General features: G+C 42.8%; 1 protein-coding gene and 1 pseudogene across 1 annotated transcript in view; both read left to right on the forward strand.

The window, feature by feature from the left end:
- mctp1a (multiple C2 domains, transmembrane 1a) overlaps positions 1-25895 on the forward strand; it is a 505516-nt gene that overhangs the window by 87633 nt on the left and 391988 nt on the right. The gene's annotated exons all lie outside the window — the stretch shown is intronic.
- LOC145343349 (E3 ubiquitin-protein ligase MARCHF9 pseudogene) lies at positions 3184-8410 on the forward strand (annotated as a pseudogene).

Below are 25895 nucleotides of genomic sequence, written 5' to 3' on the forward strand. Positions count from 1 at the left end.
ATGTTCAATTCTGGTTGTCACACTACCAGAAGGATGTGGAGGCTTTGGAGAGGGTACAGAAAAGATTTACCTCCAGGATGTTGCCTGATATGGAAGACATTACTTGTGAGGAAGGGTTGGAGAAACTTGATTTATTCTCACTGGAACAACAGAGGTTGAGGAGTGACCTGATAGAAGTCTACAAGATTATGGGAGGCATCGACAAAGTGGATAATCTGAAGCTTTTTCCCAGGGTGGAAGAGCCAATTATTAGAGGACACAGGTTTAAGGTGCGAGGAGTAAGGTTTAAAGGAGATGTATGAGGCTGATTTTTTACACAGAGAATAGTGGGTGCCTGGAACTTGTTGCCGGGGGAGGTAGTAGAAGCAGATATGGTAGTGACTTTTAAGGGACCTCTTGACAAATGCATGAATAGGGTGGGAATAGAGGGATATGGTCCCCGGAAGGGTAGGAGTTTTAGTTCAATCAGGCAGCATGGTCAGTGTAGGCTTGGAGGGCCAAAGAGCCTGTTCCTGTGCTGTAATTTTCTTTGTTCTTTATTCTTTGAATTGTAAAAGGAAAAAAACTTTCCATGACTAGACAAGGAAGTCAAAGAAGTCATAAATGCAAAACCTAGGGCATACCAAACTGCAAAAGCTAATGGTAGGCTGGAGGATTAGGAAAACTTGAAGGTTCAGCAAAAGGCTACTGAAAAAAAAGAAAAGAGCTAAGATGAACTGTGAAAACATAAACTCAGATAACAAAAGCTTTTGCAAGAATATAAAGAGGAAGAGGATAGCTCTGGTAAATGTTGGCCCTTCAGAGGATGATACGGGGGAGGTAATAATGGAGAACATAGAAATGATAGAGGCACTAAATCAATTTTTGCCTTTGTCTCCATGGTAGAGAATAATGAACATTTTCTAAAAACTATAGCTAATGCCCAGCAACTTGGTGCAATAACTGTCACTAGGGAGAGAATATTGAATAAACTAATTGGATTAAGGGCAGGTAAGTCTCCGGGACCTGATGACCTGCATCCGAGGTGATTAAAGGAGGTGACAGGGAGAGATAATGGATACGTTATTTGTGATATTTCAAAATTTCTTTGATTCTAGTAAGGTCCTGGTAGACTGGAAACACGCTAATGTGATGCCCTTATTCAAAAGGGGAGCAAGGCAAAAAGTAAGAAATTATAGGCAGGTTAGATTGACCTCAGTGGTGGGGAGGTTGTTGGAATCAATCATTGAGAAGGAAATGACCGAGTATTTGGAAAGACAAAGCTCAATGTACCATTGTCAACATGGTTTTATGAAGGGAAAGGCAAGCTTGACAAACCTGCTTGAGTTCTTTGAGGACATAACCAGCAAGGTGGATAGAGGGGACCCTATGGATGTGGTATATTTAGACTTCCAGAAGGCGTTTGACAAGGTGCTAGAGAAAAGGCTGTTCAAGAAAGTAAGATTGCAGTGGATTGGGAGTAGTGTATTAGATTGGATTGAGGATTGACTGACTGACAGAAAACAGGGAGTCAGATTAAATGGGGCCTTCACTGGCTGGCGAAATGTAACCAGCAGGGAGCCACAGAGTCAATCCTCAGACCTCAACTGCTTACAATCTATATAAATGAGCTGCAAGCAGGGACAAAGTATAATGAAGCACAATTTGTAGATGATACTAAAATAGGTGGGAAGGCAGGCAGTGAAGGGGATATTAAGGTTCTACTGATGAATATAGATAGGCTAGAATAGGCCAAAATTTGGCAAGTAGAGTTTAATGAGAATAAGTGTGAGGTTATCCATTAATAAATAGAAAGGCAATTTATTATCTAAATGGAAAGCAGATTCAAGATAAATCCGGGCAGAGAGCTCTGGGTTTCTATGTTCATGAATCGCAGAAAGGCAGTATGCAGGTGGAGCATGTAATAAAAAAGGCAAATGGGATGTTGGCATTTATTGCAAAAGGACTGAAATATGGAAGTAGAGAAGTGTTATTGCAATTGTGTGGGGTGTTAGTGAGACCATATCTTGAGCATTGTGTCCAGTTATGGTCTTAATTGATGGATGATGTGGTGGCATTGGAGGCAGTTCAGAGGAGGTTCACCAGATTGACTCCAAGGATGAAGGGGTTGATGTATGAGGCAAGATAAAACAGTTTGGGTTTGTACTCAATGGAGTTTAGAAGGATGCGAGGAGGTCTGATCAAGGTATATAAAATGTTAAAAGAGATTGATAAAATAATTGTTGACCAAATGTTTCCTCTTTGGGGGCAATCTAGAACAAGAGGTCACAGATGCAGGCTGCGAGGCAGTAGATTTTAAAACTGAGATGAGGAGGAACTACTTCTCACTGGTATTCGTGTTTTGTGGAATTCGCTGTCCCATTGTGCAGTGCAAGCTAAGTCTTTGAATGGTATCAAGAGGGAGGTAGACATATTTCCAGTAAAGAAAAGGGAAATAGAGTTGTGGAGAACAGGTGGGGAAATGGATTTGAGACCAGGGAAAGATTAGCGGTGATCTGATTGAATGGTGGAACAGACTCAAAGGGCTGAACTTGCCTACTTCTGCTCCTAATTCCTATATTCCTACTTATGATTGAAGGTCTATTCGAAGGGTCTCCACCCTTTGCCAGAAAAAGTAAAAGGCATAAATGAGGCCCCACAGCTAAAAGGCTTATCTGAGCTGAAAATCATTTCTGGGGAGGTCGACTACTATGGCAGATTTTCTACTATTTTGGCTCCACTTCATCAACTGTTAAAAAAAACAACAGGAATAGAAATGGTGAGAAGAACAGAAGGAAGCTTTCATTCTGCAGCTTTTTGCCTTGTTAGTGCATTTTGACCCAAATAATATGATGAAGGCAGGACTCCAACTGGTTTGAAACGCACACACGTCAGGTTTAGACGTGCGCAGGTTAGAAAAGATGAAAGAGGCTGGCGGGCAGTGCCTGGGGTTGGAGAGGAGCAGGATGGTAGAGAGCAGCTCAGGAGAAACTATCAGTTCTCTCTCCTCTGGCAAGCCGTGGACAATGGAATGTGTTGCTACAATGGCATCGGCAATTCCTTCCGCAGCACCAATTTTACCGCCAATCGGGAAATTTAGTGCCAGGATTTTTAAACCCATATTTTTAGCAGCAATTGATAATCAAGTATTAATTTTTGAATCTTTTTGTTTTGCATACAATTTGGTGCAAACACCACATGTAAATGACATTTAAGCATCACATCTGCATGGTTCTCAATAACCTAAAAGTGTTGGTTTTGTTGAGATTTTTCACGATGCAAAGAAGTGAACAGGATTTAGAGTCAGGCCAGAGGAGGGAAAGAGAGGAAGGTGGTTGGCTGGGTCAGAATGCAATTGGCCTTCATTCCCCAGTTGCTTGTTCTGGGCAGATGAGGATTGTTATGGGGCGGATGGTGCCGGACTGAAGGAGGACGGGAGGAGGAGAGCAACTGGGATAGACTCTTAGCCCTTTGTGCAGAATCTGTTTCTAGGGACCTGACCAGGATGATTTACTGAGCCCCTGTCATTGTGACGGTTCTGTACACTGCACCCACCAGCCACGCCTAATCCACTGGATCAGCGAGCGAGGCTCTTGGAGCTGTGAGCTCTATTACTTTAGAGACCTGATGCTATCAATCAGCACCAAGAACCTCCTGCAGTGGCAGGCAGTCTCCCTGACAGTAATTGAAAAGATCCAGAAAGCCGCCATCATCCTTGGCTCCCTCTCCCTAATTGCTTGCATCCTCTGGTTATTTTGTCCCTCCCTCTGTATGTTGGCTAAGTGACAAAGACAGGACCTGCTCTTCCAGATCTGTTACAGCATGTATGGCTTTATGGATATCGTCTGTATAAGCCTTATTATTCATGAAGGTTCGTCTGCGAACCAAATCCTTAGGCACTGGCAGGCTGCTAATCAGCAATGGAAGGTACTGGGCAGTGAAAAATCCAAGGACCTTGGGGAAGATATTAGTGGGTTAAGCAGGATAGGTAGAAGGAATTCACGGATGAACCACTTGCCAAACAATGACATGAGTTCCACTCAGCACACTGGAACCATTTTGAGTCATCACTGTGGATATACACCATCCTGCACATTCTCAGCTATCTGAAGCCTAACAACCATCAGAAAAAAAAGAGAAAAAAAGGGTAGGAAGGTGGCACAGTGGTTAGCACTGCTGCCTCACAGTGCCAGAGACCTGTGTTCGAGTCCCAGCTTGGGTCACTGTCTGTGTGGAGTTTGCACATTCTCCCTGTGTCTGTATGTGTTTTGTTCGAGTGCTGCGGTTTCCTGCCACATTCCAAAGATGTGCAACTTAAGTGGATTGATTATGCTAAATTGCCCGTTATTCTCATGGGAATTAGCAGGGTAAATGCATGGGGTTATGGTGATAAGGCTTAGATGGGATTGTGGTCAGTGCAGACTCGATGGGCCCAGTGGCCTCTTTCTGCACTGTAGGATTCAATGATTCTAGTAACCAGCGATGCTTCAGCGTATAGAGTTGTTTTTTCCCGCAGGATGCCCTGTCATGCCTGGTGGTGCAGAAAGCCCCATTGTTTTAAGTTTTAAAGTTTATTTATTGGTGACAAGAAGACAGCACAAAGAACTTACTGTGAAAATCACCTAGTTGCCACACTCTGGCACCTGTTTGGGTACTCTGAGGAAGAATTTAGTGTGGCCAATGCACCTAACCAGCATTTCTTTCAGACTGTGGGAGGAAACCAGAGCACCCGGAGGAAACCCGTGCAGACACGGGGAGAATGTGCAGATTACGCACAGCCAGTGACCCAAACTGGAAATTGAACGTGACACTGTGAAGCAACAGTGCTAACCGCTATACCACCTTGCTACCCCTGCACCGTGCTGCATTGCCTTCGCTTCAAGAAATTTGTCCTGTGTGTAGAAGAAATACTCCCAAATAGACAAGAAAAGTGGCTGTCATCTTCACGGTCAAAAAGTTCCATTAGTATATTTATGGCCAGTGCTTTACAATAGTCTCAGACCACAAGTCATTGTTACGTCTATTCAGTGAAGATAGGCCAGTACCACCAATTGCCTCTGCAAGTCCGTAAGACCATTAGACATAGGTGCAGAATTAAGCCACTCAGCCCATCAAGTCTGCTCCGCCATTCAATCATGACTGGTATTTTTCTCATCCCCAGTCTCCAGCATTTTCCCATAACCTCTGATCCCCTTATTTATCAAGAACCTATCTATCTCTGTCTTAAAGACACTCAATGTCCTGGCCTCCACAGCCTTCTGTGGCAAAGATTCACCGCTCTCTGACTGAAGAAATTCCTCCTCATCTCTGTTTTAAAGGATCATTCCTTAGCCTGAGGTTGTGCCCTCTGGTTCTAATTTTCCTGCTACTGGAAACATCCTCTCTACATCCAGTATATCTGGGCCTCACAATATCCTGTAAAGTTTCAATAAGATTCTCCACTCATCCTTCTAAATCCCAATGAGTACAGACTCAGAGTCCTCAACCATTCCTCATACCAGTTCTTCATTCCAGGGATCATTCTTGTGCACCTCATCTGGCCCCTTTCCAAAGCCAGCACATTCTTCCTTAGATGTAGGGCCTAAAACTGCTCACAATACTCCAAATGGGGTTTGACCAGCCTCAGAAGCACATCCCTGCTCTTGTATTCCAGCCCTCTCAAGTAAGCAAGAGTGCAGAGATGAGTTCTTTTGTTAGCAGCCTACAGTTACATGTTCCAGCATTGCACTGGAAGGCAGAAATCACTTGCAGATGCACTGCATTGGTTGCCTTTGCCACAGGTAATAGCAGCACCATCAGTTCCTTAGGAGATTATACTGACTCTGCATTTGGTAGATATTTTGAGTGTCTTGGCAAAACACAAAGTTGTGGACAGAGAGAGATCCTGTATTGGCAAAAGTAAAAAAGATCATCATGTAAGGGTGGAGCTATGAGAAATCAGACCTGATGAAGCCCTATTAAAGTTTGGAAGGTTAGAAATCGCCTGTGAAGATTGGGTGTTAATTGGGGTGTGAGAATTACAGCCTTAGCTTAAGGGAGACGACATACAAGAATTCCATGATTCTCATCCAGATTAAAGTAGAATAAAGACTCTAGCCAGCAGTATGTGTGATGGCTTGGCTTTGACAAAGAAATAGATTAAATAGTTAATCAATGCCATGGTTGCGAAGTGAGGTGATGGCCTAGGAGTATTATCACTAGACTGTCAATCCAATAAACTAATGTTCTGGGGGACACAGGTTTGAACCTTGCCATGGCAGATGGTGGAATTTGAATCCAATAAAAAAAATCAGGACTTAAGAATCTATGGATGATCATGAAACCATTGTCAATTGTTGGAAAAACTACCTGGCTCGCTCATGTCTTTTAGGGAAGGAAATCTGCCATCCTTACCTAGTCTCGCCTACATGTGACTCCAGAGCCAGAGCAATGTGGTTGACTCTCAACTGCCCTCCAAGAGCAACTAGGGATGAACAATAAATGCTGGCCATCCAGTGATACCCATGTCTTATGAATTAATTTAAAAAAAGCACCAACTGTGAATTTGCATGCATGGTAGTGGTGAGGCTAAAGCTAGATTTTGCTGAGCCATTTATGGGTCATATGTTTCTTATACTCCAAATGGTTAGATGCACAGTTGATGAAATCTACACCAACCACAGCCACCATTGACAATTAAGGAAGATATTGGCTATCTATGGTTTTCCAGAAGTGGTGGTGTTGGACAATGGTGAATCATTCACTGTGAAAGAGTTCCAAACATTTCTCAAGCCCGACCCAACATCAGAACTTGCAGTGCAAAGATATGTCATTAATGAAAAATCAAGTGAACAGACCCCTGTTATTCATAGCCAATTTTCTATTATTATATATCACCAACCCAAATGTGACCACAGGGTTCTATCAAGCTGAGATACTGACAGCACAATGAACAAAATTAATATGGTTTTCCTGAATTTGACTGGGGGTGGAGGAATCGAGGTGGAGTCTCGGCAAGGCTCCCAGAAGGCAAATGACGACTTGGAAAGGAAAAACAGTGTTCAAGTGGAGGATGCAATCTTGGTTAGAAGCTTTTCAACAGGCATGACATTGGTGGCTGGTAAAATTGTGGAGAGAACAGGACCAGTGGAGGTTTAAGGCCACAGGCTTAGGAAACACATGGACCACCTGAGGAGATGGGCAGTAATGGATACAGAGGATCTCCAGGCAATCCTGAAGATGCTAGGTCTCATTGCTGGAATTTCAGTGGAGAATATAGGACCTAATGAATCTTTGATTGAAGAGGTGGAGGAGCCTAAACTGCCAAAGGGCCACTAGATCCAGGATTAATAAGCCTGCCATTCTCACCTGGTCCTTTAAGTGCAGACAAGTCTGCAACCAAACTGTAGTGCTGTAACAGAGCCAGGGAGGCTCTGGACTATTTGGACCTTTGAATTTTCCAGAGGTTTCTCCTGATTCCCTTTTTGTCTAAAAGCCTGTTGCGTGCCAACAAACTGTTTTCTTTCCGTTTCTGCTTAGGAGTATTTTGGATTTTATGTAGAAGTTGTGTGGTAGCATGGTCCTTCTATTGGGAAGCCTTTCCCGAGGGTCACTTGATCGGTGAGGACCCTATAATCACCCTGGCAAAGCTAATCGGCAAGAGGGCAGGGATCCTTCGTCAAAGAGGGACTCGCATTTGGAACTCAGGAGTGAAGAAGAGCAGTTGCATTGTAATCGACTCTATTCTTACTTTGTACACACATATATGTACAAGGCAATAAAGCCTTTATTGTTAAAGCCACATCAAGTCACCCTCAATCTATTACACTGTGCTTCTTTAAAATAGTCCTTAAAACCTACCACTTTAACCAAGCTATTGGTCATCTGGCCCAATACCTGCTCATGTGGCTCAGTATCAATTTTTTCCTAACGTGAAGCGATTTTGGGGTGTTTTATTACATTAAAGACAATATATGAGTACAGGTTAATTTGTTTCCAGCAATATTCTGAGATGGAGAATTCCTGTTTTTAATATCAATGCCATTAATGGAGTTAGAAAAAACAAAGCGACAAACTAGTAATCACAACAGCTCATGAAAGCAAAGTGAAAATTAAAGAAGTCACCTTGGAGCAGCTCCATGAATCTCATTCGTCATCTTAAACTTACTGTCATTTGCAGCTGGGTAACTAGAAAATTTGGATGTCTGTTCTGTATGGACATCATCGTAATCTGGTGCAATACCAGCATAAAGTCTGGAAAATGATACGGCAGGTGTAAGGATATAACTTTGTGCTGCATTGAAGCTTTAATAATTGGTCTTGCTTTGACTATTGACTCACTTCCCCAAAGGCCCATTGGAAATTTGAGTGCTGCTTGGCAGCTGCAAAAGTTGTGAGTTACACCAACAGAACCATTGTTTTATGTATTGCTTTTAGCATTGTTAATGGTTAAGAAAAGCTGAAGAATTAACTGATGGAGTTATCTATTTGTAATGCTGCCAAGAAACCTATTACTAACTGCTTTTGGGAAACCAAAATGAGGGTGTGAACTTCCACTTCTTGTGTGAGATACAGTTTCCTTTCACATTTAGCTGCTGTCAGTACATGTCCAGACATTAGGTAGATAGGTATTAAATTTCCTTAACTAACTCATGGAACTCAAAAATGATAAATTGTGTATGAAGAAACTTTTTTTAAGCTCTAATGCCTGTTTCTGTGCAGTGAGCCTTTGAATGAGTGCCTGGATCTGAGTCAGAACTTGAACCTGCTTCAGATTGTCCATACTTTGAATTCTGGGTTTAGATCCAATGAGATATTCACAGAATGGACTCTGGTCATCTTGCAGGATGTGGGAGCCTATAAAGCCCATCTGCCACATAATATTAGCCCTTTTATTAATTGCATCCGTGCAAGAAGCTACCAGATTGTTTGTCAGCTGATGTATTGCACACTATTCTCCAGGAAAAGACATGGGCCAGAATTTAACCACCCCCCCCCAACTACCAGTTTTGAGTTGGGGGTCAAGGGAAGGTAAAATTGCATGGACGAGATTCCCTCTGAGATCTCACCCACCAGCCCCAAAGTAGATGGGAAGCACTCCCATCCCCATATTAAGATCCTTAAGTTGTCACTTAAGGGTCTTCTCCCACTCAGTCTCAATTTTCAGGCAGGAAAAAGTCTTTATCCTTAATCTCGAGAGTGAAAGGTGAAGAGGGTCGGGGATAAATCTGAAGGCCCCTTCAGTTTTGAAGTGCCCTCCCCATCCCACTCCATCTCACCCCTGACATTGAGATCGCCATCCTCCCACCTAGGAGCTTAGTTAACTGAAATGTGGTTGCAGAACTTAGATCAGACATAGCACTGCAGCACCTCTTCTGGCCACTGCAGCACCATGCCTGGAGGGGCTGGAGTGGTGTTGACTGATTGGATTAGCCACAGCTCCCCAAGGCATGACTTTCAACCAAAGGTGGACAGAAGTCCCACTTGCTGCCATTCAGTGCTCAATTGAAAATAGCGTTGAGCCTGCCTGACACTTGCCACCCTCAAAATTCAGTTCATGAAAAAAACAGTTTTTTCCCCAGAGCAACAGGAGGCAGTGTGCTGTGCAAATCACCTCCTACATTTGCAGAGCATATTAACATAGAAGCATAAAAAATAGGAGCAGAATTTGAGCTTTCAATATGATTATGGCTGATCCTCTATCTCAATACCATATTCCTGCAGTCTCCTCATATACCCTGACATTTCTTCTTAAATGTATTCAGTGACTTGGCCTCCTGTAGTAGAGAATTACTCAGGTTTGCCAACCTCCAAATGAAGAAGTTTCTTCTCATCTCAGCCTATCTCAATGACCTACCCTGTATCCTGAGCTTGTGACCTCGGAAAACCCCACATTACAATTGCAAGTCTAATTTAAATGTAACCATTACTGGCTATATTTCCTAATGAACAAGAAACCTGTGTGCAAAATGAAATTGTGAGCTGCCACATCTAGAAATAAGCCTGTTAAAGCACTCCTTGTGGGTCAGTGGGAGCAGATGCATTTGCCTGGAATCCTTAAAGAAGCATTCAACAACCCCCTCCTCCTTTTTATCAATCACAGCATCTCTAGTTCCTTTTGCAATTGCTGATAAACTCTATCACCTCCCTCCACAGTCCTGTTATTCAGCACCACTCCCAACTACTGCCCAACAGCAGAACCATCTGTCAACTTAGCAGACCATCATGTGGAAAATTGAATTTTAAAAATGATATGAGGATCTTTTGTTAAAGCTAGCTGATGTGCTGCACCCCCAGCCTTGTCAAGTTCTTCAGCCATTGTGTGAAAAAGGACCAGTTTACTTTTGCTGTATGTATCTGATGGTTTTTCACAGTAGGGGATTTTCACAGTAACTTCATTGCAGTGTGAATGTAAACCTATTTGTGACTAATAAGTAAACTTTACTTTAACTACTTTGGTGGATGGGTGTCCATAACAGCCACATGATGATATTGTTGGGAAACCCAAATGATTCTTTTTGTTAAGCCACATTATCAAGAATGAACTATCAGTATGGCAGCTTAGGAGGACGAGAAATCTGACATGGCTCCTCTGAATTAAAATCCATCTGCAATGTTTAAAGGGAAGATGCATGTTTTTATGCCTTAACATTAGAACAGTATGTCCATCATCAGGAAATAAGGTGACTACAATCAGGAACATGAGATAAGCAGTTTTTGTCACAGAGATACTATGTTATTAGTACAAGGGAAGTCCTTATTTCATGTGCTGGTAGCACTGGAGTGGAAGAAGGGAAATGCCACTATTGTTGCATTCAGAATGTGACAACAATACCGCAGGCAATGTAATGATCCAAACAGAACTGCTATGATAAGATTTTTATTCATATCTCCTTTGCACCATCAACTGGATAAGGACCAACCAATTCCCATTCTACAGGATAATCTGATGTAGGATCCTGTCAAATGTATAGGTGCTCATATCAATATAGACAGCTGCTATCGATATCATTGGCAGAGGGAGAGGTGCAGTGGTACATGCGGATGGAGATCAGAGGGTACTTAAATATCTCCCCATCTCCCCTTGTTTATTTAGGCTGAATTCTCTCCCTTATTTATTCTGCAGAATAACTGAGTAGTGACTAGTATTACCACTGATCTGCGACTGCTTGCCTTTTCCTTTTTCCCATTTCCTTTCCCAATTTTGTCAGAATTCTCTTGTAAAAGACCGTAAGATATAAGAGCAGAATTAGGCCATTCAGCCCGTTGAGCCTGCTCTGCCATTCAATCATGGCTGATAAGTTTCTCAACCCTATTTTCCCACTATTTCCCCATAATTCTTGGTCCCTGGGGCAGCACGGTGGCACAGTGATTAGCACTGCTGCTTCACAGTGCCAGGGATCTGCGTTCGATTCCCAGCTTGGTCATTGTCAGTGCGGAGTTTGCATGTCCTCCACGTATCTGCATGGGCTTCCTCCAGTTGCTCTGGTTTCCTCCCACATCCTGAAAAACATGTTGGTTAGGTGCATTGATTCAGACAGGTGCCAAAGTGTGGCGAATTTCACAGTAACTTCATTGCAGTGTTAATGTAAGCCTAATTATGACTAATAAACAAACTTTATCCCTTTACCAATCACAAACATGTCTATCACTGTTTTAAATGCACTCAATGACCTGGCCTTCACAGCCTTCTGTGGCAATGAATTCCATAGAGTCACCACCCTCTGACTGAAGAAATTCCCCTCACCTCAGTTCTAAAAGGTCATCATCCCATTACTCTGAGGCTATGGCCTTGGGTCTTAGTCTGTCCTAATGGAAACATCTTCCCCACATCCACTTTATACAGGTCTTCTATTATTCTGTAAGTTTCAATGAGATTCCCCCCTCATCCTTCTATACTCCATCGAATACAGACCCAGAGTCCTCAGACGTTCTTCATATGTCAAGCTTTTTATTCCTGGGATCATTCTCATGAAACTCCTCTGGACCCTCTCCAAGGCCAGCACATCCTTCCTTAGATATGGGATCCAAAATTGCTCGCAATATTCTACAAAAGCAGTACATCCCTGCTTTTATCTTCTGGTCCTTTTGAAGTGAATGCTTTCCTTGCTTTCCTAACTACCAAGTCAAACTACAAGTTAACTTTAAGAGAATCCTGAACTAAGACTCCCAAGTCCCCTTGCACTTCTGAATTCTCTCCCCATTTAGAAAATAGTCATGCCTCTATTCTTCCTACCAAAGTGCTTAACCTCACACTTTCCCATGTTGTATTCCATCTGCCACTTCTTTGCCCATTTTCCTAACCTGTCCGAGTCCTTCTGCAGCCTTGCCACTTCTTCAATACTACTTGTCTGTCTGTCTATCTTTGTATCATCTGCAAACTTAGCCACAATGCCTTGAGTTCCTTCCTCTAGATCATTTATGTGCAGAGTGAAATGTTGTGGTCCCAACACTGAACGCTGCAGAACTCTACTAGTCAGCGGCTGTCATCCTGAAAAGGACCCCATTAGACCACTTTCTGCATTCTACCACTTAGCCAGTCTTCTATCCATGCTAGTACTTTGCCTCTAACACCATGGGCTCTTATTTTACTTAGTAGTCTCCTGTGTGGCACCTTGTCAAAGACCTTCTGGAAATCCAAGAAGGTAACTGGCTGTCCTTTGTCTAATCTGCTTGTTACCTTCTCAAAGAATTCCAGCTGATTTATCAAGCAAGATCTTCCCTTGATGAAACCATACTGACTTTGCCCTATGTTACCATGTACTTCCTAGTATTCTGAAATCTCATCCTTAATAATGGATTCTAAAATTTTACTAACCACTGCGACTAGACTAACAGTCCTGTAACTTCCTATCTTTTGCCTTCCTTCCTTCTTAAACAGGGCTGTTACACTAGTGATTTTCCAGTCTTCTGGGACCCCCCTGATTCCATTGATTCTCGAAAGATCACCACTAATGCCTCCACTATCTCTTCAGCTGTCTTCTTCAGAACTTTGGGCGTAGTCCATCTGGTCCAGGTGATTTAAGCTTCCCTAGAACCTTCTCCTTTAAAATGGCTAACATGCAAACTCTGCCCCCTCACTCTCTTGAATTTTTGATATGTTACTGGTGTCTTCCACCATGAAGACTGACACAAAGTACCTATTCAGTTCTTCCGTCATTTCTTTGTTCCCATTGCTACTTTCCAGTGGTTCAATGTCCATTCTTGCCTCTCTCTTACTCTTTATGTATATAAAAAAAATTCTTGCAATCTTCATTTATATTCCTGGCTAGCTTTTCCTCATATTTAAGTTTCTCCCCCTTATTTCTTTTTCAGTTGTTCAATCTCCTGCTTCCCACCAATCTTCACTACATTGGCACTGTTCAATATGTTCACACACTGCACTCCTGCACCCCTCACAAGATTTCAACATCCGCGTCACCACAAGATCACCCAGGAGCTTTCTGATTGGTTGAAAATGTGGAACTCTTGGGTAACTGGCATTTTTGATTAACCACCATCACCCATTGCCCATGATGCTGGATAATAGAAATTTTACTGCACGTTTCAATAAAATCACCTCTTTTTCATCTAAACTCCAATGCGTATAAGCTCAGCCTGCTCACCCTTTCCTCATAAGACTCTCCTTCATTCCAGGAATCAGGCCTAGTCAACCTTCTCTGAACTGATTCCAGTGCAAGTATGTCCCTCCTTAACTAAGGAGACCAATACTGCACACAACACTCCAGGTGAGGACTCATCAATGCAGCTGTAGTAAAACTTCCCTACTTTTATATTCCATCCCCTGGCAATAAATGCCAAAATTCAATTTTCCTTCCTAATTACTTGATGCTAACTTTTTGTGATTCGTGTAGGAGGACTTCCAAATCCATTAGTACTGTTGTATTCTGTGGCACCTCTCCATATAAATAATCTGCTTTCTGCCAAAGTGGATAACTTCACATTATACACCTGCCAAATTTTTGTCCTCGCTTAACTTATCTATATCACTTTGCAGGATTTTCCAGCCCACTGCTGCAGGTTTCCCTTTGGTGGAAGGGGAAGGTCCCACTGACGGCTAGGATGGAAAATCCCACCCATTGAATCCCTGTCACAACTTGCTTTTCTACTTATTTTTGTATCCTTAGCAAATGTGGCTATAATACAGTTAGAAAAAAAGAATCATAGAAAAACTACAGCACAAACAGGCCTTTCAGCCCACAAGTTGTGCCAATCTTATCTCTACCTACTAGGCTTACAGATACCCCTCAATCCTATTAAGTCCCATGTACTCATCCAGAAGTCTCTGAAAAGACCCTATTGAATTTGCCTCCGCCACCACCGACAGCAGCCGATTCTACTCACCCATCACCCTCTGAGTGAAAAACTTAACCCTGTCATCTCCTCTGTACCTACTCCCCAGCACCTTAAACCTGTGTCCTCTTGTGGCAGCCATTTCAGCCCTGGGAAAAAGCCTCTGAGAGTCCACCTGATCAGTGATCATCTTATACACCTCTATCGGGTCCCCTCTCATCCTTCTTCTCTCTAAGGAGAAAAGATCAAGCTCTCTCAACCTATCCTCATAAGGCATGCCACCCAATCCAGGTAACATCCTTGTAAATCTCCTCTGCACCCTTTCGATGGCTTCCACATCCTTCCTGTAATGAGGCGATCAGAACTGAGCACAGTATTCCAAGTGGGGTTTGACAAGAGTCTTATACAGCTGCAGCATTATCTCCCGACTCCTAAACTCAATTCCTCGAACCATAGAACCATAGAAAATTTACAGCTCAGAAACAGGCCTTTTGGCCCTTCTTGTCTGTGCTGAACCATTTTTTGCTTAGTCCCACTGACCTGCACTTGGACCATATTCCTCCACACCCCTCTCATCCATGAACCCATCCAAGTTTTTCTTAAATGTTAAAAGTGACCCTGCATTTACCACTTTGTCTGGCAGCTCATTCCACACTCCCACCACTCTCTGCGTGAAGAAGTCCCCCCTAATATTCCCTTTAAACTTTTCTCCTTTCACCCTTAACCCGTGGCCTCTGATTTTTTTCTCCCCTAGCCTCAGTGGAAAAAGCCTGCTTGCATTCACTCTATCTATACCCATCAAAATCTTATACACCTCTATCAAATTTCCCCTCATGCTTCTACGCTCCAGAAAATAAAGTCCTAACTTTTCAATCTCTCTCTGTAACTCAGCTTCTCAAATCCCAGCAACATCCTCGTGAACCTTCTCTGCACTCTTTCAACCTTATTTACATCCTTCCTGTAACTAGGTGACCAAAACTGTACACAATACTCTAAATTCAGCCTCACCAATGCCTTATATAACCTTACCATAACACTCCAACTTTTATACTCGATACTCCGATTGATGAAGGCCAGTATACCATACGCCTTCTTAATCACATCCTCTACCTGCGATTTGAGAGTCCTATGATCCCAGACCCCAAGATCCTTCTGATCTTACACACTGCTAAGAGTCTTACCCTTAATATTATATTCCTTCATCACATTTGACCAGCCAAAATGTACCACTACACATTTATCCGGGTTGAAGTCCATCTGCCACATTTCCGCCCAGTCTTGCATGCTAACTATGTCACGCTGCAACTCCTGACATCCCTCCAAACTATCCACAACACCTCCGACCTTCATGTCATCGGCAAACTTACCAAACCATCCCTCCAATTCCTCATCCAGGTCATTTATAAAAATCACAAACAGCAAGGGTCCCAGAACAGATGCCAGGGGCACTCCACTGGTGACCGACCTCCATGCAGAAAAAGACCCATCTGCAACCACTCTCTGCCTTCTGCAGGCAAGCTGGTTCTGGATCCACAAAGCAATGTCCCCTTCGATCCCATGCGCCCTCACCTTCTCAATAAGCCTTGCATGGGGGACCTTATCGAATGCCTTGCTGAAGTCCATATAAACTACATCCACCGCTCTCCCTTCGTCAATGAGTTTAGTCACATTTTCAAAAAACTCAACCAGGCTTGTAAGACACAATCTGCCTTTAACAAAGCCATGCTGACTACTTTTGATCATACTATGAATATTCATAAATCCTGTCTCTCAGGATCTTTTCCATCAACTTACCAACCACTGAGGTTAGACTCACTGGTCGATAATTTCCTGGGCTATCTCTATTCCCTTTCTTGAATATAGGAACCACATCCGCAATCCTCCAATCCTCCGGAACTTCTCCAGTCTCCATCGATGACACAAAGATCATCGCCAGAGGCTCTGCAATCTCTTCCCTTGCCTCCCACAGTAACCTAGGGTACATCTCATCTGGTCTCAGCGACTTATCTATCTTGATGCTTTTCAAAAGCTCCAACACATCCTCTTTGTTGATGTCCATGCACTCAAGCTTTTCAGGCCACTGCATGCCTGCACCACAACCACCAAGACCTTTTTTTACCGTGAATACTGAAGTAAAGTATTCATTGAGCACCTCTGCTATTTCTACCAGTTCTATACAAACTTTCCCAGCTTCACATTTTATAGGTCCTATTCCTTCACATCTTATCCTTTTACTCTTCACATATTTGTAGAACACCTTAAGGTTTTCCTTAATCTTATCTGCCAATGCCTTCTCATGACCCCTTCTGGCTCTCCTAATTTCCTTAAGTTCCTTCCTACAAGCCGTATAGTCCTCTAGATCCCTAACATTACCTAACTCCCTGAACCCTTCGTGCGCTTTTCTTTTCTTTTTGACTAGATTCGTTACAACTTTCGTGCACCATGGTTCCTGTTGGTCCCTTCATCTAAATCATCTTTCAAGGATGCTCAGGCTGGCATCATTCAGGATCTGGGCTACAAAATCTCCTCCCCCTTGGTCAGCCTGGGATACAGTAGAGATATTATTAATATGGAAATGGCACAAGTTTGTTCCTCTACTGCACCATTACCTCTCGACTAACATTCGTGCTGGTGCCAGGAACGACCTGCTGCGACAATTGCCGAGGTGTTTCAATCTGTAGCTAGGCTCTCCTATACTTAAATTCCTAGAGATCACCAATCAAGATAAATAACAAAGGACAGGCTACCAACTCAATCTGAATGTTAGATGATTGATTAACTTAATCAAAGAGAACACTTATTTGCAGAATAATCACTATGATTCAATTTCTGTGCATAATTAAAGTAAGTTTCAGGAGACTAGTTAAATACAAAAATACTTCCAGGTTCACTTCAGATTAAGAAGATAGTATCAATCTTCACAGATCATAGAATCCCTACAGTGCAGAAGGAGGCCATTTGGCCCATCAAACCTGCATTGACAAGAATCCCACCCAGACTGTAACCCCACATATTTACTCTGCTAATCCTCCTGACCCTAAGGGGAAATCTGGCATGGCCAATCCACCTATCCATACATCTTTGGAGTGTCTTTTGAGAGTGTCTCAGGAAAAAGAGATCAATCCAAACATTCCTCTTTAGTTTGGAGTCAGTGTTCAAATGATTGCCAATTGCAGCAGTTGCTCTGTAACTTGTACTTGTAACTTGTAACTTGTAACTCTGTAACTTGAGAGACCTGGGGGTGCAAGTGCATAAGTCCCTGAAGGTGTCGGTACAGGTGCAGAATGTGATGAGGAAAGCGTATGGTATGTTAGCCTTCATAGGAAGAGGTATAGAATATAAGAGTAGGAGTCTGATGTTGCAGTTGTATAGAACGTTGGTTAGGCCTCACTTGGAGTACTGCGTCCAGTTCTGGTCGCCGTACTACCGGAAGGATGTAGAGATCCTGGAGAGAGTGCAGAGGAGATTTACCAGGATGTTGCCTGGTATGGAAGGGCTGTCTTACGAGGAAAGATTGGATGAACTTGGGCTGTTTTCCCTTGAGAGACGTCGGCTGAGGGGGGATCTAATAGAGGTTTATAAGATTATGAAGGGGATAGATAGAGTAAATGGTGGTAAGCTTTTTCCGCTACAAGAAATGGATAGAACGAGGGGTCACGGGCTTAGGGTGAGGGGGGCTAGGTATAAGACAAATATTAGAGGGCAGTTTTTCACGCAAAGGGTAGTGGGGGTGTGGAATGCACTGCCGAGTAAGGTGGTGGAAGCAGGCACGCTAGGGTTGTTTAAGAGTCACTTAGACAGCCATATGAGCGGGCTACATATAGGGGGATATAGTAGGCCTTACTGAACATTGTAGGCTTGGGAATACGTTTTGCCTCAGGAATGTTAGTCTTTGCCTGTTTAATAATGAATTTTTTTGTCTCCACAGGCATTTAAGTCCAGCAAGGGGCATGCAGGCGGCAGGTTGTGGTGGGCTGCTCTTGGATGTTGCTTCGGGAGTTGCCTATTGCTTCATGTCGTTAGTGTGCTTAAACTGGACCATCTCGAGGGCAACATGACAGCTCAGAGACTATCTCTGTTGCTGTGCGGACACATGGATTTGGGCCTGTGTCTGTGGGAGTTTGCACGTTCTCCCCGTGGTTGCGTGGGTTTCCTCCGGGTGCTCCGGTTTCCTCCCACATCCCCCAAAGATGTGCTTTTAGGCTGATTGATTGGGTACTAAAATTGTCCCTAAATTGGACCTCCCTGATCCTCGCACGTTAGGCGTAGACTAAAATCATGAATAGGTCACTGAGATAGTAGGACGGCGGCGCGGGCTCGTTGGGCCGAAGGGCCTGTTTCCCGTGCTGTGTTGTTCTTTGTTCTTTGTTCTTTGTATTTGCATGTCTACCTAAAGCTGAGTGATAAAATGATCCAAGCTCCACCACAGAAAATCTAATGGCCCTATCACTTTCCTTTGAGTTTGCATTTGAATGAATTTAAAATTGTTTTAATTGGAATCTACTCAGGATTTGATACATGGTCTGAGGTTAGTTTCCTTTGAGTTTATATGATTCAGTATGCCAAGAGATTAAATAAAAACTAAGCACTGTAAATACTAATCAGGTCAGACAGTATTCAGGAAGTTAAATGAAAGCCTGACAAATGTGCATGCTATAGAACAGAAGCTTTGTGGGTTATGCGTGAGCATTGATCACTCTTCCTGTCTCATCTTCCTGTATTCTGTGTGAACGCTATTTAGTTTCCACCATATAAAGGAGTGACAGCGGTGAAGCTCTTTATGAAGCTGCAAACATGTTAAATATAGAGGAGTCATTAGGGATTGGACAAACAATTTCACACACTGATGATTCTGAGGTGGGTACCTTAAAGCAAATTATATAAAGTAACTTTTTTTCGCCTGTCTTGTCTTTAAACTTTTTCCTACAGTGTTAGTGCCATTGGCAAGGCCAGAATTACTGCTCATCACTAATTGCCCCTGAGATAGTAGTTGCCAGCTGCCTTCTTGAACCTCTGTATCCATGTGGTGCATATATACCTGCCGTGCTGTTGAGGAAGTTGGAGCATTTAGACCCAGTGACAGTGAAGGAACAGTGATGTAGTTCTGAAGTCAGGGTGGTGTGAGGTTTCCCATGAGGCTGCTCTGTCCTTCTAGACTGTAGAGATTGTGGATTCGGTTGGTGCTTTCAAAGGAGGATTGATGATTTTTTGTAGTGCATTGTGTAGATGTTGCACACAGCTGCCACTGTGCATCAGTGGTGGTTGGAGTGAATGTTTAAGATAGTGGATGGGGGTACTGATCAAACAAGTTGTTTCATCCTGGATAATGTCAAGCTACTTAAGTGCTGTTGGAGCTGTACTCATCCAGTCAAATCAATAGTATTCCATCACATCTGGGGTCACTGTTAGCCAGTGGTTAGCACTGCTGTTTCACAGCCGCAGGCTCTTAGGTTTGATTCCCAGCTTGGGTCATTGTCTGTGTGGGGTTTGCACGTTCTCCTTGTATCTGCATGGGTTTCCTCCAGGTGCCCGGTTTCCTCCCACAGTCCAAAGATGTGCAGGTTAGGTTGATTGGCCATGCTAAAATTCCCTTAGCGTCTGAGATGCATGGGTTAGAGGGATTAATGGGTAAATATGTAGAGATATTGGGGTAAGGCTTGGGTGGGATTGTAGTTGGTGCAGACTCGATGGGCCGAATGACCTCTTTCTGTATTGTAGGGTTTCTGTGATTTCTATGATTTTTGACTTGTGCCTTGTAGGTAGCGAAGTCAAAGGGAACGTATTGGACTCGGACTTCTAACTCAGTTTCTCTCTCCACAGATGCTCCCAGACTTTCTAGATTTTTCAGCACTTCTGTTTTATTTGAGATGGCCGAATGTCAGTAACTACCACTTACCACTTCATTAAAGTGGTACTTACCATTTATCAGCCTAGTTTTGAATGTTGTGCAGGTCTTGCTGCATATGGGCATAGGCTGCTTCAGTGTCTGAATGTTTGTAAACACTATACAATCATAAGCAAACAACCTTATGTTGGAGGCAGGTCACTATTGTAAAAATAACTGGAAGCAAGTGGAAAATAATGAAATATTTGTGTTGTGCAATTGGTTTTGAAAGAAAATTGATGCATAAATCGTAAATTCCAGTAAAAAGCAAAATATTGCAAATGCTGGGAATCCGTAACAAAATTTGAAATAGTTCATTCAGTACTTATATTTCAATATCATTCCTTTCAGAACAAATATTAATTTGCTTTATTTGCATGTGGGTTTTCCATGTTGGTGAGGGAATATTAAAAATCAGAGATCATAGTAAATTACAATGCCATTAAGACATAAAACTGTATCTGGAAGAGCAGATGTGGCGGACATACTCTTTACTGAAGGGCTGTTGACAGTTGGATTTGTAAATTATATTAGGTATTACATAGTATTAGCAGCATAGAAAGAGGCCATTCAACCCAACAGGGCCCTCTTGTGTTTATACTCCACACGAATCTTCTTCCATCCTTTGTCCAATCCCATCAGCAATCTTCCATCCATCATCTCATTCCCTCAAACCCATAAATACAGGAAAAGAGGAATCATGCATTTAGGTTATTAACTGAATACCAAGGAACAAAGAATTATGGCCAGAGTTTTATGTCAGTTTTGTTATCAGGAAAGTGGATGAAGGGAAGGCAATGGATGTTGTCTACATGGACTTCAATAAGGCTTTTGACAATGTCCCATGAGAGGTTGGTTAGGAAGGTTCAGTCGCTAGGTATACATGGAGAGGTAGTAAATTGGATTAGACATTGGCTCAATGGAAGGAACAAGCGAGTGGTCATGGAGGATTGCTTCCCTGAGTGGAGCCCTGTGACTAGTGGTGTGCCACAGGGATCAATGCTAGGTCCATTGTTGGTTGTCATCTATATCAATGATCTGGATGATAATGTGGTAAATTGGATCAGCAAATTTGCTGATGATACAAAGATTGGAGGTGTAGTGGACAGTAAGGAAGGTTTTCAAAGTTTGCAGAGGGATTTGGACCAGCTAGAAAAATGGGCTGAAAAATGGCAGATGGAGTTTAATGCAGACAAGTGTGAGGTATTGCACTTTGGACAGACAAACCAAGGTAGAACATACATGGTAAATGGTGGACACTGAAGAGCGTAGTAGAACAGAGGAATCTGGGAATATAGATACATAGTTTCCTAAAAGTGGTGTCACAGGTAGATAGGGTCGTAAAGAGTGCTTTTGGAACATTGGTCTTTATAAATCAAAGTATTGAGTATAAGAGTTGGTTGTATAAGACATTGGTGAGGCCGAATTTAGAGTGTTGTGTGCAGTTTTGGTCACCTAATTACAGGAAGGATATTAATAAGGTTGAAAGAGTGCAGAGAAGGTTTACAAGGATGTTGCCTGGACTTGAGAAACTGAGTTACAGAGAAAGGTTGAATAGGTTAGGACTTTATTCCCTGGAACGTAGAAGAATGAGGGGAGATTTGATGGAGGTGTATAAAATTATGATGGGTATAGATCGAGTGAATGCAAACAGGCATTTTTCCACTGAGGTTAGGGGAGAAAAAAACTAGAGGACATGAGTTGAGGGTGAAGGGGGAAAAGTTTAAAGGGAATATTGGGGGAGGGTTCTTCACACAGAGAGCGGTGGGACTGTGGAATGAGCTGCAAGATGAAGTGGTAAATGTGGGCTCACTTTTAACATTTAAGAAAAACTTGGACAGGCACATGGATGAGAAGGGTATGGAGGGATATGGTCCAGGTGCAGGTCAGTGGGACTAGGCAAAAAAATGGTTCAGCACAGCCAAGAAGGGCCAAAAGGTCTGTTTCTGTTTGTTGTTTTCTATGGTTCTATGGTTCAAATGTTAGGATGCATGTCTCACCCAGAATTATGTGAATTTGCATGAGCTCATGACGGATGCATGTTCCCTGTCAGTGCAGTTACGAGCAACATTACGGTCAGTGGGAATGCGCAGAGGCGCACCGACTGACAATTAAGTGGCAATTAATACAAATTAAGGAGCCAATTGTCTGCAATTTTACGTTGCCCATCCACTTTTTCATTTGTCAAATTGGCCAGACAACCTTCACGTTTTCGCTACAAACTCCAGCCAGAACGGGATAAAATATCCTGCCTGATGTAAGATGAAAGAAAACGTTTGAGAGATGAAGCGCTATGTGATCTGCTGTCAGATGTTTGAATTTTCAGTAGCTCACTTAATTTATATAATACTGCAGCTCCCTGAGGCAGCTCCATAGCAGCTATCAGCCTTCAGGCAGTGCCCAGCCGCACCCTCACTCCTCTCGGTGCTCACCCTCTTCCCAGCCATCCCTGGCTGTGCTGAATCTTTCTTGGTGTGCATTTCATGCTGACTTCCATTAATTGGTCAACCAGCATGAAATTGGGGTTGGGAGTCGATCACGGCCATAGGTGTATTTAATATCTGCTCCTGGCCCCACTGACCTTGCACTCCTTCAAACTCCCTCAAACGTAAGATTCAGGCCTGTGTGTTTGAATTAGTCTTTTTTAAGATGCAGCATTGTAGGGGTTCTCTCCCATGGTTCTTTGAGGTGAATGAAAATTGGATCTATGTAGATTTCCAAACAAAGCTTGTAGCCATGTTTCTGTAGAGACAACTCCTTACAGGTGAAGACAAATTAGCAACTCCCCATAATAACTGGCACAATCTCTTCTCCAGTCTAACCTTATAGTTAAGACCTTTCACTTCTAGAACCTCCTCTGCATCCGACTGAAAGGGTGAACTGGATGTAATAAATCTAGTTCATCATAACTTTATTCACGTCCATTTTGCCAGCAATACGTCTACTTATGAGCTGTGAGATCCTATATGCTTTGTTGATCATTCTCTCAAATGCGACCTTCAAAGATCTACACACAAATGCCCAGATCTTCTTGTCCCTGTACTCTCTTCAGAACTGTGCCATTAAGTATCTGTTATCCCTCCTTTCCCTTCTGCCAAAATGCATCATCTCACACTTACTTCACTCTCTTAAATTCCATCAGCCGCTTGTCTGCCCAATCTGCTATGTTCTGTTATAGGTGATTGCTTTCATCCTCACTATCACATCTAAATTGGTCATCTGACCCCCAAGCAACACCACATTCTTCACATTCATTTGAAATACAAACATTTACAATGACTTCCAGTTTACTGTTTATTTAAATCCAAGTTGACACTGATCCTCCACTTCCATGAGTTTCAATTTTGTCACCCAATCTTTCATGTGGTACTTTGTCAATTATTTTTTTAAAACCCATATAGAAAAATTCTACTGCATTCTCTGCATCAATCTTCTCTGCTACTTCATCAAAGAATTCAACTAGATTCGTCAAGCACGATCTGTCTCTTACAAATCTGTACTGGCTCCTTAATTAATTCAAACTTTTCCAAGCTGTTGTAAATTTTTCCCCTGATTACTGTTTCTAAAACTTTACCCATCCAAGTTAAACTGGCCAACCTTTAGTTATTGGAAATATCCTTCTTTAGTAAGGGAGTCACATTTGCCACTTCCCAATCCTCTGACACTTCTCCCAAATCTAGGGAAGGTTGGAAGATGATAGCAAATCCTTCCTCTATCTCCATCTCCATTCTCCTTTGTGACCTGGGATGCAAGGCATACAGACATGGCAACATAGTCACCTGAAGCATAACCAGACTTTCCAGTACATTCTGCCTATCAATTTCTGTCTCATGCATTATCTTGTTATGTATATTGACCTGTGTGATTTACACGTAACTTTTATGTTATGGATTGGAATTTTTAAATGTAAGGTAAATAAAAATATCTGGTTTGAGAAGCCAGTAACAGACCTACAGTTATTACAAGTCAAGGGTGGCCTATGGTTTTTTTTAGTAAAGTCATGGTGAGAAGAATTAGAAACTAACAATGGGCTACCTATCTAACCATATTGATGGAGGCTGGAAGTCTATAGTTATCTCAACAAAAGATATAAACTAATCACTTGGATCCCCAGAGAAATATTGCAGGAGGATATTTTTGGGGATTTTATCTGTGTGATTTCTCACAAAATTTAGTTGGTGTTTGAGAGTGGAGAAAGAGAGAAAACTACTAGCAGATTGGAACTTGGAAGCAGATAGAATCAGTATCAGGTAGCAAGAGTAATTTTAGAATAATTTAGCAAGAATGAAGTGAAACCCTTCCTTGAGCTGGGGATGTGTTAAAGGAGAGTTGGAGGATTCACCCATCCAGATGCTGGTGGAAAAACCTCAAGAAACCACAAACACTGAAGAATAGTGGGAACATTGGCTACAATCAAAGTGAATTCCTGGAAATTGTGGCACACCTCAATTAGGCCCCAGAGGAAGTGAAGGAGCCCTCAAGATCCTGCATAGGGAAACCATTGTGATGAAATAAAAGTAGAATGAAGCATTCACTTGTGATTTTAGAATTTAAAGCATACATGTTTATGAAACATAGGACACTATTTTCTGGCCCTGCATGCTCTTGCACATATCACGCTGGGACCGCACGAGACCAGAGAATTGTGGGGGAGGTGAGGCACTTTTAGTGCTGGGGTAAAGCCCCTTTGGGATTCTCTCCACCTCTACAAACCAAGGGCATAAACCACATTAGCACATTTAAATCCTCACTTCAATATTCTCTGTCATTTTCAAACTGCTCAGAATATTCTCCGACCCATGAGTAACAGGGACCGGGTGTGAATCATTCCTAGTTTCCAAAAACAGAAACCAGTTTTGATGGCCACACCACAAGGCTTGGAGGCCATTGAAGCCCCCAGGAAGCACCTGGCTGCTGATACCCTGGTACTGCCCCATTAGGTTGACTCTGCCAACAGGCAGGGACTGAAGGAGGTGGGCCTTAGGTGACCCCAAAGCAGGTTATCACCCACTTGGTGGAAGGGGTTGTGATCTCTGAGGAGTCGGTTTTGCTAGTGTCTTTAGTTACTCATTCCAAATAAAATTCTAAGGGCAAAATCTTACTAAAAATGGCAGAGTGTTGATTCTAGCATGAAAACTGGAATGTTTCTCCCGGCGGCACTGTAGTATTTTTGGGTCACATCCTATGCCTCATTAGCAATAATTTTCATGTCCACAAGCTTCAGTGGCGTGTTCCTCTGAATCACCCACCTCACAATGGTTTAACTACTGCAAGCACTGGGGAGTTACATACAAATAGCTCACCAGCACATGTTCTATAACAACTGCAGGGGATGGCAGGCAAGAAAGCAGAACCGTGCTTTTTGGAGGGAGTGGAAGCAGAACACACTCTACCCTGCTCCAGGAGATGACCTTCCGGCACGGTCATTGCCCTTGCCTGGGATGCAATAGCAGCTCTGATGAGTGCAAGTACACTCCATAAGAAGATGGGGCAGCAGTGTCAGAAGAAGATAAATTATCATCTTTCCTCAGTCAGGGTAAGTGAACCATACCCAGTATCTTGGTTGACCACCTCGCACCCTTAACTCTTTCTTTCATTCAGCCACCTTGGATTTTACCAACACCAGGAATCAGGTTTCCCCCTTCCTCCACAATCACAGAATTCCATCCAGAGTGTTAAGTTAGTTGTACCTGCTTCGAGTAATGTTGTACAGAAATGGAAGTACTGAAAAGTGACCACTCCCCAATCCCAGAGTTTCACT

The sequence above is a fragment of the Carcharhinus amblyrhynchos genome, chromosome 5 (genome assembly GCF_965287045.1).
Source record: "Carcharhinus amblyrhynchos chromosome 5, sCarAmb.v2.hapA, whole genome shotgun sequence".
NCBI classification, from domain to species: Eukaryota; Metazoa; Chordata; class Chondrichthyes; order Carcharhiniformes; family Carcharhinidae; genus Carcharhinus; species Carcharhinus amblyrhynchos.